Below are 13,488 nucleotides of genomic sequence, written 5' to 3' on the forward strand. Positions count from 1 at the left end.
TTCTTTTTAAAAAGCCACATTTTCTTTTCTTCCTAGAAGTTTCTGGTGACAAGAAAGCAGCTGCGTCTTCATGTATAGATGTCTAGATTTAGTAACTGAGGAATTATGAAGAACCTTGATATGAACCTGAATATGAATAGGCTTTGAATTATAGAATTCATTTGGAAGGGCGGAGGTGGATTGTGTGTTGCATTACAGAAAAATCCACCTCTATAATATTTTATCTCCTTTTATAGCCCTTTCTTTGTCCTATGTGAAGTTCCAGGAACTTTTAGTTGAGTTTGCTGACCCCTCCCTTTCCTCTTGTGGTGTGTTAAAGGGGGAAGAGCCAGAAGAAGTGTTTTTCATTGACATTTTCTGTGCACACACAACATTCACACTCACACCCACAGGTGGATGCTTTCTATTGCTCTCTTCTCACACTTCTACCCTCTTTCTTGAATTCAGGAAGCTGAAAAGAGTGCATTTTTTCACTAGTGTTTTTCAAACTGTTTTCCACATTACCCTTGGTAAGGTTACCTGAAATTCTGGAGATGCGCTGTCTTCTCCTTTAAAAGCAAGCCAAGTGGACTTCTTGCCTCTTTGCTGCTAGTGCCTTAGGTGGCTGGTAAGCCCAGGAGTAGGCTTGCCCTTCCCGACCAACACAGCACCTCACTCACACAGCAGATTGTGAAGAAACAAGACAGAACCCAAAATCAAGATAAGAAATCCCTGTACTTGGTGATAGTGGTGATGGTGGGGGAATTAACTCAAAAGCACTTGATAAGGGAGAGGTTAATAAATGTTCTTAAAGGTGGATCAGTTTCAAGTGACTTGAGAAGATTAATAGTTTACTAGGGACACACAGGAAGTTCCCAAAAGGAAATGATTACGTGACTGTCCCTGGATATATAATAGGATTTTTAAAACGGCAGTTGAGAAGACTCTTTCCTATCAACCATGACTCCCCCTCTGCCTTGGGCCTTTGCCCACTTGCCTCAGTTGCAGGTGCCTTCTCCAGATACCCTCCACCCACCCTTGAGCATCAAGGTCAGTTCCTCTGGAGGTACCTTCACTGACCTTGCAGGCTAGCTCTCCCTTTATGGACTCTCTTTGCCTCTTGTATATTTTTTCCCTGCAGCATAATCACATTGTGTAAATGTGCCTTTGTGTGGATATCTGATTATTCCAGTCTCCTCCTGTAGAGGATAAGCTCTAAGAATGCAGGAAATTTTTCTGTTCTCATTGTTTTCCTCCCCTGGTTATGCACAGTGAATTTTATGAATATTTGAATACAGATTACAATAAGAAATCAATAGATTTTTAAGAATTAAATAATGATTACTGAAAAATCAAATGAAAAAAAAAAAAAAACAACGAATGGTTATCCCAGAATCTAGAAGGCAACCCAAAGACATCCATTTTATACCCTGCAAACAAAAGTAAACTTTCCTTCACTTCAATAATTTTAGACCTCCATCAATCTAATTTACCTTCCATATTTTCTGTTTTTATTTAAGTCCTTAACACTGCACAAATATGGAGTGATTAAAGACTTCCTCTATAAATTCTTGTAACACCACACACTGCTAGTTTAAAAATTAACTATGTCTCTTACAAACTAGGGCTGGGCTGGGCTCGAACAGACCTGTTGTTGTATATTGAACTGAGATTCAGGGATTGCCCCAGTAAATATGAGTTCTGAAAGATTAGGTGACTTGGGACTTCCCAGTGTTCTGCACAGTCAGGGAAAGCCAGATCTTTTGACTTCCAAGTCTGAGCTTCTTTCTACTGTGCAGCTTCTAACAGCACAGTCACAGCACCTCACTGTGACTGATGTACTGTGGAGGTATGAGCTGTGAGTCCTGGCTGGGGCAGGGTAGAGATCAGGTAGAATGAGAAGGTATTGTTTGCAGTTTGCAAAGGTAGCCAATTTTCGCAAGATTAACCATCTGAGGGCATTCTTGGTAGTCACCTTGAGAAGCAGGGTCCTGAGTAAGAGGCACAGAACCTAGAACCTGCTGGGGAGGGCAAAGACCCTTAAGAGATTGTGTTGATTTGTTCTGGGGTCACGTCAACCTTGAATGCAATGTCATTTTGATTTCTAATGTCTTTGCTTACCCAAAGCAGTTGTATTTAGTGAGACTCTCCTGTGTTTCCCCCCATCATTATATTAGATGAAATATGATCTCACTCTACTCAATAAATACTTGTTTGCTAACTGCTCAGACATAGTTCTAAAATTGGGTTGGGGAGGGAATCAAGGGTGGGTTGCCTTTTCAAAGTCTTTGCATTCTCATTTCTCTCCTGAAATATTTGGGCCCCTCCAAGTCTGTTGGTCTACAAAAATCCCTCCCTTGAATTTACTGACTTGCTAAAGAGCAAAGAATACATTCTGCAAAGGAAGAGACTGTGATCTGCCTCTGCTTCTGCCTCTGTATCATTTGTATTTCTCTGGGCCTCAGTTTTAGCATCTGCAAAATGAACAGTGAAAGAGGACCATAGTAATATGGCTATATTGTCACGTAGAGGAGCTTTAAAAGCGAAACAAACAAGCACTGTGGAGTATCCAGGTTAGAAGTGGTACCCAGAAAAGCTGGCAAACAGTAAGAAGCTCTGAATTCTCTTATCCTGGGACCCACCCACTTCAGTGTGAGGGGGAAGTGGCTGGAGGCAATTGTCACAGCAGCTGTGATGTTTTGGCTTCACTGTAACTAAACTTGCCAAAAGATCAAATTACAAATTTTGATTGCCTATGATCTGATGTTTGAAATGGTAAATGAGCCACTCTGAAAATGTGCATTTGATCTTTTTTTCTCTAGTCACAGATACCATCATTATTTAGAGGAGAAAACTTGGGGAAACACAAATAAAAAGCTTAATTTATGCCCATGTGCCACTGCCCAGAGACAGTCACCTGGGAAACATTCAACCTGATTTGTGATGGCTTAGTATTACTCCATTACCTGGACAGCCTATATAATTTAATTGGCCTATTGCTGGGACTTTAGATTGTTTCCAATCTAAATAAATTGTTTCCAATTTTTGCACTAAAAATAATAACATCTTTATAAAAGATGTTATTTTATAACATGTCTTTCCACCTGTCTTGCTTATTTCCCAATTTAAATTTCCAGACAGAGAATTGCTGAATGAAGAATATGCATATGTTATGTCTTCTTTTTTTTTAGAATTTTTTAATGTTTATTTTTTATTTTTCAGCAGACACAACATTATTGTTTTGTATGTGGTGCTGAGGATGGAACCTGGGCCTCACGCATGCCAAGCGAGCGAGCTAACGCTTGAGCCACATCCCCAGCCCCATATGTTATGTCATCTAATAAACATTGCCACATTTTCCCAAAGGGAGAGTGTACCAGAATAAAAATCTATAAGCATATTGTTACAGGTTTTCCACAGTCTTCCCAGTCTTTAGTTATTAGTATGCTCTCTAATCTTTGGAGAAATAGGCCACTTTTACTTGTATCTCCTTTTTGCTTCCTTCATTTGCAACCAACATTTATTGTTCAACTCTTATGTTTCTGGCATAGTTGTTAGTCTCAGAGATACAAAGATAAAGAAAATGTAGTTCCTGCCTTAGAAAGCCCAAATAAAATGGTGCAACACACAAAATACTAGAAGCTGAGTGTGGTGGTGCGGGCCTGTAATCACATCTACTGGGAAGGCTAAGGCAGGAAGATCATAAGTTCAAAGTTAACCTCGGCCATTTAGTGAGACTCTATCTCAAAATCCATACTGGGGTTGTAACTCAGTAGTAAAGTACCCCCTGGGTTCAATCCCCAGTTCCAAAATAAATAAATAAGTAAATAAAATATTAAAAATTTAAAAAAGAAACATACGTTGTATTATACCTATGGGGAGGCCACACATGGCTCCCTATTTCTTAAATGTGGACTGAACATAGTGCCTTCCAAAGAATACAATATGAAAAGGGGAGGGGCAAATAATTTCATGATGTATACACTTGATAGACGTCACCCTGGTGATCAAGGTTGACATCAATAGTGAAAGTCATGTTGATAGTATGCTCTCTTGATACAAATTGAAATGGTATGCTCCTGATTCATACTGAGAGGCATTCTACAGAATACTGCCAGTACTCTTCAAAGCTGACAAGGTCATCAGAAATAAGAAAAGTGAGAAATTGTCACAGCCAAGAGGAGCTTCAGGAGACGTGGTGGCTGAATGTCATCTGGACAGACTGGGAACAACAACAAAATGCTCATAAGGTCAAAACTAGGGACATTTGTATAAAGTGTTAACAATAATGTATCAGTTTTGAAACAAATATATCATATTAATGTAAGATGTTAATAATAGGGGTAACTGTAGAATATATGGGAAGAATATGGGTCACGTGGAAATTTGACACCATCTTCTAAATTTTTCTGTAAATCTAAATCTGTTCTTAAAAGCACACTCTATTGAAAGGTAATAAAAGAGGAACTAATCAAAGGCAGTCCAAATAGCAGATCACTTACAAATATGCAAAAAGGGTGGGGGAAATCGTCATGGGAGGATGGTACATCCTGGAGAAAGCAACTTCAGCCTCCATGTTCAAGGAGAGGGAAGAGGGTCCTGGTAACCCCAGACCTCGAGAGAACTGAGGTCAGAGAAGTACCCCTGACAGGAGCCAAGACCTAGAGTAGAAAAAAGTAGACCTGGGATGTCCCTCCAGTGTAGAGTGCTTGCCTCGCATGTGCACAACTCTGGGTTTAATCTCCATCACCACAGCCTCCCCCCACCCAAAAATAAAAAAAATAAAAGACGTGGAGAAAGGTAACCACAAGGAGGGATGAGGGACGTACATCTCAAACTCCTGCCGTGTGCCCTCTTTCTCACCTCCTTCCAGTGCCCCCCTTTGGCCAAATTCTATCCAAAGACAGGGAGCTTGGCGTTGGGGTGATGCAGTCCATAAAGGTGAACACCCGGGAAGGTAAATAGAGACACCCCAGCACAGGCTGCATAGAGAACCCGGGTGGTAAGCTGGCTGTCATGCTGGGCGAGAGCCAGAGTTTTAGGCTGAAGCCCTAACGTGGATCTCTGCAGAGTCTGGCCTTCATCCCATGGACAGGGTATGACAAACCAGTTTCATCCCTCCAGCCAATCAGAATTGGCAACTTAGAGCTCTGTGTGTGACTCTGTGGGGAAGAGGGTGGGATTGGGGGGGATGCCTGTGTGGGGATTTACAGGGCCTTGTGTGAATCCTTTAAGACAGTGATGTTAGAAACAGCAGCAAAGACACAAAATCAAACTTTAGTGTCAGTTTGGGTTCTTCATGATACTTTGAGTGTCTCTGTCATACAGAGATCCCTTAGGAGGAAAGATACACATCTGGCTTCTTAAGATGTCAGTTGCCATCTTTTGAATCATGGAACTTCATTTTTATGGGTACAGGCTGATTGGATTAGGGGTCAGACCTTGAGTCAAAGCAGTTTTCCACAGGTGGGACAGCATCCTGCACAATGGCCCGGCATGAGCTCATCCATCTGGGATCTGCAGGTTGGATAGTGACTAAGACAATCGCATTGTTCCTACAGGGAGTCAGAAAGCAAGATCCAGACATAGGGACATAAAAGGTAGATGCTGATGAACCTCAGAGAAAAAAAGTGGGAGGTCACTGAACAGGAGGCTTGAGCCAGAAAAAACAACAGGGACACGGAAACCAGGGGTAGAGAGGAGAGTAGAGAGTGCACAGCATGGCACAGGCAGTTGGGAACATTCCCAGTGCAGAGAGGAGCTGAGACTTGAGTATGGTGGATTCCAGTTCTGAGCATGAGTTGCTAGAGGAACAGTTGAGTTTTGAAATAGAATGGCTCAGGGGGAGCCTGGCATGGGCACAATGGCATGCCTCTGTAATCTCAGCTAATTGGGAGGCTGAGAAAGGAGGACCACAAGTTGGAGGCCAGCCTGGGCAACGTAGTCAATCTCTGTCTCAAATCAACAACAACAAAAATATCAGTGCTTAGGGGGACCTTGGGAAAGGTAACTGGCCATGTGGCATCTGGCACTGTGCCTTACTTTTTGAGGACTTATCTAACAACCACCCTCCCACCCCTACACTGAAAGTAACCTTTGAAGGTCTCCACATGAAACCAGAATATGCTGATTTCTATTACTTTTAAGGATTTGCACATTTTTTCAATTAGATCATTATTTCTGTGACCTCTATTGAGCTGGGAAATGGTGGGAGGTTCAAAATGGTAGAATAATGTGGAGAGTGGGCGGGTCCCTCTGCTCACCTGTGTAGCTACAGGGCCTACCGTGTGCTTGGAACGGGGCAGGTACATAATACTACCTATTGAACAGAAGAACAAGAGCTATGTGAAACTTTCCCTTTCCCTGCTTGGCATAGATATCACCTGGTCCTCTGACAATGGGGTTCTGGGAGCTGATTTTTATCCCTGAACACTTTAGCTGGCCGGGTCTTCTTTTAGCTTGATAACTGTTTTCAGTGTTGACTCCTTTTAATCCAGCAACAATAAAAGGTTTTGATTAATGAATAACTTTCTCATTGCTCTGCTTTCTTCTTTTGAACACTACGAAGGAAAGTACAGGCATTGCTGAAGAGTCACTTGATGGCGAAACAGCTATTGAGTTAAAGATGTGGCTAAATCACCATGTTTTAGCTGGCTATTGTCAGCAAGCCTAGGCTAACGTTAACTCTCTTGTCTTGGAATTAAGATGTCAAACTGGGGAGTGATATTGGCCACATTATATGGTTATGTAGTGCGTATATATGAATATGTACAATAAATCCTATCAGCATGTACAACTATAATGCGCCAATTAAAAAAAATGGGGAGAAAAACACAAACATGTTAAGACCTTCACTTTTTCAAAGAACACTTGCACTTCTGTTGCTATAGATTTTATTAATGATTAAATCCTCTGTTGCCCTGATAAGGAGGACATCCTGAGAAAGGCACTCCTGCATTTTATGTAGCACAAAGCTTTCCTGGGAGAAAAGCACTGCTCCCGTTTCCAGGCAACATGTTTAGAGTGCTCCTGTCGATGTTAGGAGTCTATGAAAATGCTGAAATTTGGGGCATCCACTGGTCTTTGATGTTCTTCTCACCTGGTGAGATACACTCCGCATGATGAGAAAAATGAAACTTTGAAAAAACTCCAGTCAAGATCATGGTTCACATTTTTGTCTTCTTATCTTGCTTCAGACATGGAATGGACTAATAGAGACAGTGTGTTAAAAACAGTGTGTGTGGGGGGGAAATCCTTGAGCTTGGGGTCGGATTAGATGGAAAGGAAAGGGGTGAACCACTTAGGATCTGGGGTTGGGAAAGGAAGCAATGGCTTCCTTGAACCACTTCAAATAATAGCCCCCCAACACACACACACACGTCTTCACTCACACATTTATACTTCTGATTTATTTATTTATTTTTGAGATAGGGTCTTGCTAAGTTGCAAAGGTTGCCTTAAACTCACGATCCCCCTGCCTCAGCTGTCCATGTTACCCAGATGATAGGCCTAGGTCACAGGGACCTTTTAGATATTTTTCATTTAAAAACAAAACACCAGGTTCATTGTTGCTTTAAATAAGGCTATTTATTTAGTAATTCTGTCTTTATAAGAAAGAATATTTCTGTAATATCTGGGTAGGTTTTGTTTTCTTTAAATGGCAAAAAAAAAAATTATTTCTGTAGAATTTTATGGAAGACAGCAGATCACAGTAAATCCCAGGGATGTGGGGAAAGAAAATAATGGTGAAAAAGTTTCCTGGGGATAATGTGTTGGTAGCTGCAAGGCCAGGGCTTAATTGGTGGAGAAAGGCCTTAGGTGAATATTTTCTGGTTGCGATTTTAAAAAAATCATCCTTTCTTGCTAAATGACTAGAAAGGTAGCTGTGAAATAGAACATCTCAGATTTTGGTAAAATTGCAACAAAGGAGACTGTTGGAAGTTAGTTGTTCTTTCATTCTGAATTCTGACCTTTTGATGGTTTTTCACTAAGAAGATGCTACATTTTTTAAAAATAAATATTTTAAATAAATAAAATTTTTTCATGGTACCAGGGATTGAACCCAAGGCCTTGCACGTGTAAGGCAAGAGCTCTACTATTTACACTATATCCCAGCCCAATTTCTGCAACCTTTAAACATTAAAAGTAATACATGATTGTGTCAGAAATAGTAGCTAGACATCTGTATCTCCATAGCCAGCACCCAGGTGAAGAAACAGAAAAGTCCCAGAGACTCGGAAGGCTCTTATTGGTCTTACCAGTGAATGTCATGCTCACCCCTGCTCACCATGGTTTTTTGCATCTTCTTGAACTGATGGAGTTAGATAGGATATGAAGCAGTAGTTGTTTGACAGTTATGAAGTATATCTTTTTTTTTTCCTTTGTGCTGGGGATTGAACCCAGAGGCACTCCACTGAGCCACATCCACAGCCTTTTTTATTTTTTATTTTAAGAGAAGGTCTCACTAAGTTGCTTAGGGCCTTACTAAGTTGCTGAGGCTGGCTTTGAATTCATAATCCTCCTGCCTTAGCCTTCCAAGCCTCTGGGATTATAGGGGTATGCCAGCATGTCTGGCATAAGTATCCCTTTTGCTTCGTATAAATATTTGTGTAATTATGAATAAAAAGCAACACCACGTAATATTGCCTTTAAATTTTTGTCATTTTAACTTTCTTTTGAAATAACTTTAGATTTTCTAAAGTTGGCAAAGATAGTAAAAATTTCCTGACCTAATGTTAAAAATTCTCCTAATGTTCGCATCATATAAAACTATAGTATACCATTTGTGGTGGCCCACGCTACTTGGGAGGCTAAGGTAGAAAATCTTAAGTTCAAGGCCAACCTCAATAGCATAGTGAGATCCTGTAAGATAATAATAGTGAGATCCTGTAAGATAACTATCTCATTAAAAAATAAAACCATATAGTACAATAATCAAAATAAGGCAATATTATTTAATCTATGGACCTTATTCATACTTTTCCAATTGCCTCTGAGTATCATTTGGCTATTCTGGGTCCTAGGTCAGAATCATAAATTACATTTAGTTGACATGTTCCTCTAGTCCAATGTGGATCAACTCTTTAGTCATTCTTTGCCTTCCCTGACTGACACTTGCAAAGTCCAGGCAAGTTATTTGCATAGAGCCCCTCAGCTTGGGTTTGCCTGTTGTTTCTTCTAAATTATAGGCAGGTTCTGCATAGTTGGGGATTCACAGGAAGACACTGCATCCTTATTAGTGCATCCTATCAGGAGGCACATAGAGTTGATTTAGTCTATCATCAGTGATTTTTTAAAAATTCTTTTAGTTGTTGATGGACACAATACCTTTCTTTTTAAATTCATTTTTTATTCGGTGCTGAGGATCTAATCCAGGGCCTCACATGTGCTAAGCAAGTGCTCTAACACTGAGCCACAACCCTAGCTCCCTTACCAGATTTTTTAAATACCTTTTAAAGAGTGTTTTTCATATTACTGTCTTTCTCTTTGTAATCAATACCTATCTTACAGACTGGCATTCTGAAACATTATAAATATCTTTTATTTCCTCTCCATATTTCTACCCAGTAATTTTAGCATCCATTAGTGAAGAGTTCTTTTAAAAAGTAATGTGGCTCAAGCGGTATGCGCAGGGTGCTGGGTTCGATCCTCAGTACCACATAAAAATAAAATAAAGATGTTGTGTCCACCGAAAACTGGAAAATAAATGTTAAAAATTTCTCTAAAAAAAAAAAAAGTAATCTGCCATCTGGGTGCGGTGGTGCATGCCTGTAATCCCAGCTACTCAGGAGTCTGAGGCAGAAGTAGTGCAAGTTCAGGGACAGCCTCATCAACTTACAGGGACACTGTCCCAAAAGAAAATTAAAAGGCTAAGCATGTAGCATAGAGGTAGAATATTCCTGAGTCCAACCCCAAGTACAAAAAAAAAAAAATTGATACCTACATGAAAGTATTCCATTATTTTAGTTTTGTGTTTCTTTTACCTCTAACAAGGTGATATGTCTTTCTTGTTTAGCAGACGCTCATGTCACTCTTTTTGTGAATGACCCAGGCGTGTACTTTACCCACGTTTTCCGCTGTGATTTTAGTGAATTTTTTTTGTTGTTGTTTTTATTAGTTTCTATGTTTGTAGTTTGTTCATTTACACATCAGAATCCTTCACTGCGTCTCACTTAGCAAAAGCTTACAACCTTCATATATTTCTAATCTTTCAAGTGGAAAGTATTTGGATTCTGAGGGCGGAAGGGAAAAACAGGCAAGGCTTGTTTTTCCCTTGCAGCTATCTCTGGATTTAGATAAGCCACACCTGGTTCCCTGTCCTTTCCCCTGTACCTTCCAGGTAAGGGTTATCATTTGTGTCCTGTGATATGCGTGTGCGATGTCAGTAACCTTGGGCAGGGTTTGAGGCCTCTGATAGGGTTGGAGAAAGCACACATTCCCTGTACCCCAAGCCAGAAAGGAGTATATGTCTAGAGGGTATGAATATATGTCACAGAGTATGATTTATGATATTGAAACAAGAAGAGAATTAGTCTTTGTGGTCCTGCAAAAGGTGGCCAGCAGCTCCTGCATCCTCACTTGAGTTCTAAGCCTGCTCTAGTCCTCTGGCCTCCTCCAGAGGCCCCAAAGGACTGCCGTGTCATCTCTTCTTGTCATGCTTACATGCATGATGTCACACACATCCTCAAATGGACAGAATGGGATGCCTGTCCTCAAAGGTTATTCAGAGTGAATTTCTGTATGATTCTTACTTCTGGAGAGAGGGTGGACTGAGATCCATTGGTCACTTAATTTTGCCTCCATCTAAGCCCATCTGACTCCACATGTCATATTTTATTGTCCCCAAATTTTGCCTTTTAAGGAATCATGTGACTTTTTTCCTACATAAGGGGTGATAAATGATCCAGCCTTGATTTCTTTCTCTTACCCCTGAATACCACTGTGGGAAGAGAAGCAGGATTTCCCACTCTGATTCTGAGTACACCCTGGTGCAGGCAGGTACACCTGCATAGATTATAGTGCCTGTAAGAAGTTACAGTTAGGCCCATCAATACAACATAGTCTCTTAGATTTAGAATTATTTGGTAATCAGTGCTTTCTCTCCTCCATCCCAATTGATGCTGGGCTCGGTGGACTCACCAGGTAAATAAATAATCAATCATGGAAAAATGTTACTTTTGAAAAGATAAATTTGTTTATTAAATACTTAAAAGTTAGTATTAAGCACACAATTTTCATGTACTCCACAGTTACACTCCTGGACATTGACCTCAGAGATATGAAAATTTATTCGCATAAAGATCTGTACCTGGTCATCCAGGCAGCTTTATTTGCAATAGCCAAACACTGGAAAGAACCAGAATATCCCTCACTATATGATTAAATAAACTGTGATGCATCCAAACCCTGGGATACTATTCAGCTGTAAGAACAGTCGTGATGATCCACCCAATAACCTGGGTGGATCTCAAGGGCATTATGCTGAGTTAAAAAAAAAAAAAAAACAAGAAGAAAAAGACTGATTTTAATCCATCTGAGTTATTGGTACCAAGAAGGTCCGTGCGGCGATGGGGTAGTTTATATCTTACATGCGGTGCTGGTACAATGTCAGATTTCTTGTTTTGATATTGTGCTACAGTTTGTAAGATGTAGTCATTTGGAGAAAATGGATGGACAGAATACAGGACATTTAGTACTTGCAACAGCTTATGAATCTATCATTATTTCAATGACTGTTTTAAATCAATACTGCCTTTCAAGAGTTGGTCCTGCTCTTTCCCTGAGTGTCTGCTGCAGGCTGTCTTTGCACACTGTGCAGGAAACACAGAAGAGCATCTGGGAGCTTTTCCTCTGATCTGCCTCTCCCAGGGTCATTCTGTCACAGGAGCCTTGGGGCCTAGTTTTGAATGTCTTGCTCACAGGCCTCTGTTTTCTGCCCAGGTGGAACACAGAAGGGTTTGAATGTACAAGAAAAAAAAAAAAAACATGTACATTTGTCATTAGCTTTATTTTGACAATCTTGTTTCATAGCTGGAGGGGGTTTATTTATTTATTTTTTAATTATTTGGCATTTCATTTTGTCAAACTGCTTCAATCTGGTATTGCAAATAGGTCAAAGTCACACATTGCATCTTCAGTCTCCTTTCTGCTTATTTTCTTCCTTTGTAGAAAGATGTTCAACGTCATTAACCTTCTTCTTCACCAGCCACAGAACGTCTTTGTGGAGCCCAACTGTCCCTGGGAGCTAATGATTACGCCCTTTCTTTAGACACCAAATCTCTAAAATATCATCCACAGTCTATACTCTCTTCTGCTCTTTCACCTGTGTTAGTTCCCGCTGCTTGGCTTTAGCTGGAGTAGGATGAATTGAGATGAAATAAAACTAGGAGAAAGTGTTTGCATGAGATAAAAACTTTACAGCTTTCTTTACCCATGTGTAATTTCATTGAGAATAGCTCATTTTTAAAGTTAGAAATTGTAAAAGAATTCTCTTCTGTTAAACATAAAACTCTGATTGTTCTTTAAACTGTACTCCAAGTTGCAAGGGCAGGGCGAGGGCAGGGGAACTGACTGTCCTCTCATGGCCACTGTCCTGCCCTTGAGGTCAACAGTGTCCATTCCCCAAGTGGTGGAATTTGTAGGTTAGATTTATGTTCTCCCACACATGGTTCTTATTGCCATATATATTATCAATATATAATCATAAAAGGTCTTTCAGCTATATTATAAACAGGGAAAAAATTAATCACAAAATTCAAAAGATGCCAAGAAAGGAGTTAAAATTTCTTGAATTTCTGGACATGGAAACATACACAATGTATATTGTTCAACCAAAAAAAAAAAAAGTTAAAAAATGAAGTTTATAATATGACCCAAATTTTAAAACTGTATTTAGTATATATTGAAATGTATATTTTTTAAAAAGCCCCAAGGAGTTTAACTAAATACTGCCAGTGGTTCTCATTGGGATTAAAATCTGTTATTTTCCTATTTGTGCATATCTACATTTCCTGCATTTTTAAAAACAATAACAAGATAGTTTTATGTTTCGTGAAAAACTAAAATATTTTTATTCTGTAAAGATGCTCCTGTGAGCCGGGCATGGTGGCACATGCCTATAATCCCAGCAACTCAGGAGGCTGAGGCAGGGTGATCACAAGTTCAAGAACAGCCTTAGCAGTTTGGCAAGAACTTGTCTCAAAACGAAAAAATAAAATGACTGGGGATGTGACTGAGTGGTTTAGTGCCCTGGGTTAAATCTCCAGTACAGAAAAAAAAAAAAAAAGGCTCCTATGAGGACACTTTTTATTTAAATTTTGAAGACTATTAGGTAGTCACTAAGATTACTAACATTGTTCCATATTAGAACTTTAAAAAGTTACCATTGATGTCTTTGTAACAAAGTCCCCCACTGTATTGTTTGTGATCCTTACCTTGAGGGATTATTTATCAGAACACATGAATTATTCCAGTAGCTTCCTTAAATGAAACAAAATGGTACCCTAGGTC

At 39.8% G+C, this 13,488-nt stretch overlaps 1 protein-coding gene across 1 annotated transcript in view; it reads left to right on the top strand.

Annotated features, from left to right (window-relative positions):
- Sgpp2 (sphingosine-1-phosphate phosphatase 2) overlaps positions 1-13,488 on the top strand; it is a 110,783-nt gene that overhangs the window by 1,232 nt on the left and 96,063 nt on the right. The gene's annotated exons all lie outside the window — the stretch shown is intronic.

The sequence above is a fragment of the Ictidomys tridecemlineatus genome, chromosome 7 (genome assembly GCF_052094955.1).
Source record: "Ictidomys tridecemlineatus isolate mIctTri1 chromosome 7, mIctTri1.hap1, whole genome shotgun sequence".
NCBI classification, from domain to species: domain Eukaryota; kingdom Metazoa; phylum Chordata; class Mammalia; order Rodentia; family Sciuridae; genus Ictidomys; species Ictidomys tridecemlineatus.